Below are 7,676 nucleotides of genomic sequence, written 5' to 3' on the forward strand. Positions count from 1 at the left end.
CTGACTGTTGAGAGTGAACTAGCAGAAGCTGTTAAGAAAGTGGAAATTCTTTCTAAACAGTTAGAAAGTGAGCAAGAGGTAATCAAGGCCTGGAAAACATCTAGGGATGTTAGTGTTCAGATTGCAAAGGTCCAGTGAATTGAATCATTCTATGAGGATGCCTGGAAGAAAAACAAAAAGAAGTTAGAATTAATTGATGGATTGTCAACGGATGTGGAATCAACGGATGATGAAAGTTATCCGTTGAAGGAAGAAAAGGAGCATCCGTTGAAGGCTCGTCAATTAAAACAGGCAAGTTCTTTTAAAAATAAAAAGAATGATTCAACTCTCAAGAACTTTGTCAAAGAAGGAGCTAGCACATCCAGAGATGTTAGTAAGGTGAATATAGGACATATGACTTTAGATCAGCTAAAAGATCGACTTAAGTTGGTTGAGGATAAAAAGGAAACTAAAAGAAAATCTAAAAGAAATGGGAAGGTAGGGATTAATAAACACAACAATTACACACCTGATAGGTATGCTCCTAGAAAAAGCTGTGTGCATTGTAAAAGTGTTAATCACCTATCTGATAATTGCAAATCTGTTAAAAATGCTCCCATGCCTTCAAATTCCTCCATGTCTAACATGTCTATGTCACCTCAGCATGCTATGCCTGTTATGTCTCACCAGAATCCCCATGCACATTTTGCAAACATGCCATACATTAACAATCCTTACTTTACTGCATTTAGTATGCCTCAAATGCCATACAATATGCCTATGTGGAATAACATGTTTGCACAACCTATGCCTTATCAAATTCAATCAAATGTGTTAAATGATTCTGTGACTAACCCTACACTTCAACCAAGCACATCTGAGACCAAGGTTGACCTAAAGTTACCTAAGTCAAAAGATGCAGGAGGAATGAAGTCTAGGAAAAAGACTAACAAGGTTGGACCCAAGGAAACTTGGGTACCAAAATCAACTTGATTGATTTTGTTGTGTGCAGGGACAAAGAAGGAATCTATGGTACTTGGACAGTGGTTGTTCAAGACACATGACAGGAGATTTCACCCTGCTCACAGAGTTTAAGGAGAGAGCTGGCCCTAGCATAACCTTTGGAAATGACAGCAAAGGATTCACTATGGGATATGGCTTGATTTCAAAAGAAAATGTCATCATTGATGAAGTTGCATTGGTTGATGGTCTCAAACACAATTTATTGACCATCAGTCAACTATGTGACAGAGGGAATACTGTTTCCTTCAATTCTGAAGCCTGTATTGTCACAAGTAAAAAGGACAATAAAGTGGTTCTAACTGGAGTTAGAAAAGGGAATATGTACTTAGCTGATTTCAACTCTACAGATGCAGAATCCATTACTTGTCTTCTCAGCAAAGCAAGTCCAGTTGAAAGTTGGCTATGGCACAAGAAGCTGTCCCATTTGAATTTCAAGATAATGAATGATCTAGTCAAAAAGGACTTAGTTAGAGGAATGCCTCTAGTGGAATTCACAAGGGATGGACTGTGTGATGCTTGTCAGAAAGGAAAGCAAAAGAAAGTATCATTCAGTAAGAAGCTTGAATCTGCAATTGATGAACCACTGCAACTTCTACACATGGATCTTTTTGGACCAGTCAATGTATTGTCAATTTCAAGGAAAAGATACTGCCTAGTGATTGTAGATGATTTCTCAAAGTTTTCATGGGTTTATTTTCTTGGATCAAAGGATGAAGCTAGTGAAATCATCATCAATCATATCAAGCAAGTCAACAATCATCCTGATTTCAAAGTAAGGAATATTAGGAGTGACAATGGAACTGAGTTCAAGAATTCAACCATGAAGATGTTCTGTGAAGAAAATGGGATCATGCATGAGTTCTCAGCTCCAAGAACTCCACAACAAAATGGTGTGGTGGAAAGGAAGAACAGATCACTAATTGAAGCTGCAAGGACAATGCTTGAGGAGTCAAAACTCCCAACTTATTTTTGGGCTGAGGCTGTTAACTGTGCATGTTACACTCAGAATATTTCTCTAATCAATCAAGCAAAATGCATGACTCCCTATTAATTATTCAAGAGAAGAAAACCAACTTTAAACTTTCTACATGTCTTTGGTTGCAAATGCTACATCTTAAGGAATCAATCTGATCACAAAGGAAAGTTTGATGCAAAGGCTGATGAAGGAATATTTGTTGGTTATTCTGCTGGAAAATCATATAGGGTCTATAATCTAAGAACCAACATTGTCATGGAATCTGTACATGTTGTGTTTGATGATAAAAAGATTGATGGACTAACAGATGAGGGACATCATGAAGGACTCAAATTTGACAATATTGAGATATATTGTGATGATAGTGAAGATGAGAATGATGAAGAAGGCATCTCAAGAAGAAACCAGAGTCTGCCTTTGGATAATGCACAGAATGCTGCATCCGTTGAAAGTCATAATTCAGCTTCCGTTGAAAGAAGCAATGCAGCATCCGTTGAAAGACAAAGTGCATCATCCGTTGAAGTTCATAACGAAGCATCCGTTGATCACAGTCTGTCAACGGATAATCAATTCACCTCATCAGTTGATAGAACTCCCAATTCCTTTCAAAGGATCAGCAACTCAGGGGGAGTTTCAACAAATCAACATTCTATCTCACATCATGACAATACTGAGGCAACCTCATCAAGGGCTAATCTACCACCTCAAAGGAAATGGACCAAGAATCACCCTTTTGAACTGATCATTGGTGATGCTACATCAAAAGTACAAACTAGAAGGGCTACTCAAGATGAATGTCTGTATAGTAGCTTTCTATCACAGGAGGAACCTAAGCGAGTGGAAGAAGCTCTTTTGGATCCAGATTGGATTTTAGCAATGCAAGAGGAGCTAAACCAATTTGAGAGGAACAAAGTATGGAAGCTGGTACCCAAGCCAAAGAACAAGATTTCTATTGACACAAAATGGGTATTCAGAAACAAGATGGATGAAAATGGCATTGTCATAAGGAATAAAGCCAGATTGGTTGCCAAAGGCTATTCTCAACAAGAGGGAATAGATTTTGATGAAACATTTGCTCCAGTTGCCAGACTTGAAGCCATCAGAATCTTTCTAGCCTATGCAGCTAATGCCAATTTCAAAGTCTATCAGATGGATGTCAAGAGTGCATTTCTAAATGGGGAATTGGAGGAAGAAGTTTATGTAAGCCAACCTCCAGGTTTTGAAGATCCAAATTTTCCAGACCATGTGTATTATTTGTTGAAAGCACTCTATGGACTAAAGCAAGCACCTAGAGCCTGGTATGAGACTTTATCAAAGTTCCTTCTAGATAATCACTTCACAAGAGGTACTGTTGACAAAACTCTCTTCTTTAGAAATGTTAATGGCTCAAAGATACTTGTACAAATTTATGTAGATGATATTATATTTGGATCTACAGATGATAAACTTTGTAAAAAGTTTGCTAAATTAATGCAAAGTAAATATGAAATGAGCATGATGGGAGAGCTAACTTACTTTCTTGGTTTACAAGTTAAACAAGTTAGTGGTGGAATTTTCATTAGTCAAACTAAATATATTTATGATCTTTTAAAGAAGTTTGACTTAATGGATTGTTCACCTGCAAAAACTCCCATGGCCACTGCCACCAAGCTTGAATTAAATAAGGCTGAAAAGTCTGTGGATATTACAAGTTATAGAGGCATGGTTGGCTCACTTTTATATTTAACTGCCAGTAGACCTGATATTATGTTTTCTACATGTCTCTGTGCTAGATTTCAAGCTGACCCTAAAGAATCTCACTTAGTGGCTATTAAAAGAATTTTCAGATATCTCAAGGGGACTCCAAATCTAGGAATTTGGTACCCTAGAGAGTCTGCTTTTGATCTAATTGGCTACTTAGATGCAGATTATGCAGGTTGCAAAATAGACAGGAAAAGCACAACAGGCACCTGTCAATTTCTAGGGAACAAGCTTGTATCATGGTTCAGCAAGAAGCAGAATTCTGTTTCCACATCAACAGCTGAAGCTGAGTACATTGCAGCTGGTAGTTGCTGTGCACAAATACTATGGATGAGGAACCAGTTATTTGACTATGGTATAACTGTTGACAAAATTCCAATATTTTGTGACAACACAAGTGCCATTGCCATTACTTAAAATCCAGTGCAGCACTCAAGAACCAAGCACATTGATATCAAGTACCCCTTCATTAGGGAACATGTGATAAAAGGTACAGTGGAACTTCATTTTGTTCCAAGTGAAAAGCAGATTGCAGACATATTTACCAAGCCACTTGATGAATCAACATTCACAAGATTAGTGAGTGAGTTAGGTATGCTTAACTATTCATAATCTATGTCATCTATGTAATCTGTCTTGTAGCCTGAAATGAATTTGCTGCAAGAACAAAGTTGGCTTTAATCAAGACTTATCCTGTCAACGGATATTCCCTATCCGTTGAAAGCCAAAATTGTTCTATCAACGGATATTCGTCATCCGTTGAAAGACAAATACATTTCTGGTAATTTTATCCTTCAACGGATAAAATGGTGTTGTTCATCAACGGATAACTATTTACCTTATCCGTTGATGTGTCACGTCAGTGAGTCACAGCCGTTGATTCTTTTACTCAACCGTTGATACAGATATACAGTGTTGTATGTATTTGTATTTACGGTAGTTTTCAGAATTTCTACAGTTTTATTTATTCATGAACGGCTGTCACTTACTTAAAAGTATCATTTAATTATTTTATTTATGTTTTAATTCAAGAAAGTATAAAAGCCCAATTGAATTCTTATTTTCACTTTACGCTTTCTTGCAATTATCATTCTCTTTCTCTCTCAATTCTCAAGTTTTTCTCTGCAACCTCTACTCACAACAATGGCACCAGTAGTCAAAATTATGTCTCAAACAGGATTTGTTTATGAAAAGAATAATTTCATAGTCTTGGTTGAAAAGAATGAAGCCCATTCTGATTATCACAAGATGATGGACTTCATCAAGAACTGCAAACTGAGCTATGCAATGCTGGAAGCCCCAACCATCTACTGTGAAGTGATTGAGGAAATTTGGACAACTGCAGAGTTCAACTCCACAGATATGACTATTGCCTTCTCTCTCAAAGGTAAGGACTATTGCATTAATTGTGATGATATACAATCTTGCTTTAAGTTGCCTGAGAATAATGCCATGACACCACATACTGATAAAGATGTCTATGCTAGTTTCCATAGGCTATGCTTTTGATTCTGCTAGTTTAGGTAGTATTAGAAGGAAAGGCCTTAGGAAAGAATGGAGTTTTCTTGGAGATGCCTTTATTAAGGTTTTCTCTGGGAAGATTAGCAATTTTGATGTTATCACTTCATCTCTTGTTAATATGCTCTATATGCTAGTTTCTGATAGGTACTTTAATTTTAGCAACTGTGTTATGCTAGAATTAGGTTCCAGATTAGGCAACAAAGCTAATAGACCACATAACATCTACTTTGCTAGATTCTTTATGTTATTGGCTAACCATGTTGCTGAAGGTTTGGTTATATCCAATGAGAATAATAAACTCAAATGCTGGGCACAAGAGAAAAGGGTCCTTGCAGACCTTTTGAGAATGAACCTCAACAGCCAGGTGCCATTGGTATACTTGCCAATCATGAATGCACCATAGGTAAGTGAGGTAAATGTTTCTATAACTCCTACTATTTCCAACCCCAATGTTTCTTTGCCCTCTAGTGTGGCTATGGAACCTGTATCATTGTCCAAACAGGCTCCTACCAAAGCCACCAAATCTAAAGTTTCCAAAGTCAAGTCAAAGAAACCTACCTCTGTTGTTTCTCAAAAGACAACAGTTGTAACAACTACCATAAACCCTGAAGGGAGTGAACAGGGTGTGAGTGGTGAGGGGAGGGGTGAACATCAAAAAGCCCCCAGGATAAGGTGGGAGAGGTGAGTGGTACCCAAACCAGCCAAGCCACAGTCTCTCAAAAGACTGTGGTGGTTCAAAAGGAGTCCAGCACATCCCTAGTTGCATCCTCCCAAAAGGATGTAACTATTGAAAATAGTCCCCAACCAGGGACACAGAACAAAAGAGGGAGGGACAGTGAAGCTACACATTCACCAATTCAAGCCTTTTCAAGGAAGAAGAAGGCCAAAACCCTAGTTTCCACACAAGGGACACACACAGCACAGATACATCCACCAGTATCTGTGCCTTCTCAAATTCAGCTTGATGTGATTCCAGCAAATGTGGAATCACAGCCCCATTCTCTCAATATAGAAACACACCATTCATCAAACTCTCCAACACCCTCTCTGGATGTGGATATGATATACACATCAATTCCTGATTCTCCCTCATTAAAACTTAGGGAGGAGCCCCACTCAAAACCTGGTGATCATCATCTTTTAGATGATTTATTGGATCATCAGCCAATTCTTTCAGATGTAGTTGCAGAATCTGTGTCACCACACTTAAAATCAATCCACACAGATTCAACAATTATGTCACTTTCTATATCTACATATTTTCCTTCTTCAACGGATATCTCTCATCCGTTGACAAGTGGTTGTTCTTCAACGGATAAGCTTAACAGCAGTTATCCGTTGATACCATCAGTTTCCACTTCAACGGATATTCCCTATCCGTTGATGGTCTCTACACACTTAACAGAAACAATTCCAACTGTAGAGGACATGGCAACTGTACAATCACTTTTAGGTTTGAGGGAAGGGAGTGATTTTTTGAGTGAGAGGCTGGGTTGCTCCCAGGCAAAAGGAGAGGTTGAGAGTCACCATATGCATGCTATTCCTTCCAGCATGGCAAAAGTGAGTGAGAGGAGTACCACCTTAGAAGGTGAGGGTGAGGGTGTGAGGGTGTGTGTGAGCCAGGGGAGCCCCTGATGCAAGAACAGAGAGAAATTGAGAGAAAGGCAGGTACAGAAGCTATAAGGGTGGAACCAGCCATTGCTAGTGAGTTAATGAAAATGGATGATGCAGATAAGGAAAGACAATTTCAGCAACATTACAAAGCTGTCATTGATAACATTTCCTTGGATGCTGACACTTTTACTCACCCTGTTTCAGCCTTTCAATTTTGGTTGCTCAGGGCAATGTGGAGGCAGAACAGACACTACACATTGTACACACTTCAGAATCTCTTCTCAGAGACAAAGCTGCTGTCAATAGGCTGCCTTCTCAAGCTGGTGAGCCATCTGAAGAATTTGGAGTAAATTCTAATGATGATGACTCTAATTCTTTGAATGAGAGCATGAACTTAGGGGGAGTAGAAGGCCCAAGTTCTGCTCCTGCTCTTCCTGAATGGGCACTGGCCAAATCACCCACACCAGGAGAATTTGGTGTCACTTTGGTCAGACAAGTCATGACAATTCAGAAGGCCTTTCAGGAGACTCAAGATGCTGGTACCAAGGCAATTCTTCAAGCTCATTTGGAATCTCTGCATCTCTTGTAGTTGCAGCATTACCAGCAAAATCTAAGTGTGGATGAGCTCAAGCAGGACATTGCTGATCTGAAATCCTACAATGCTGAGAAATTGGATTCAGTTATACCCTATGGTACTATGCAAGATTTGTTGGGGAGACTGAGGAAAGCATCTGATGCTGACAAGAGGCTGGCCAGATTGGAAGATAGGGTTCAAATCATTGAAGACTCTATGGTCACCATTCTTCAGAATCAACAAACTCAA

The sequence above is a fragment of the Apium graveolens genome, chromosome 5 (assembly GCF_009905375.1).
Source record: "Apium graveolens cultivar Ventura chromosome 5, ASM990537v1, whole genome shotgun sequence".
Classification (NCBI taxonomy): Eukaryota; Viridiplantae; Streptophyta; class Magnoliopsida; order Apiales; family Apiaceae; genus Apium; species Apium graveolens.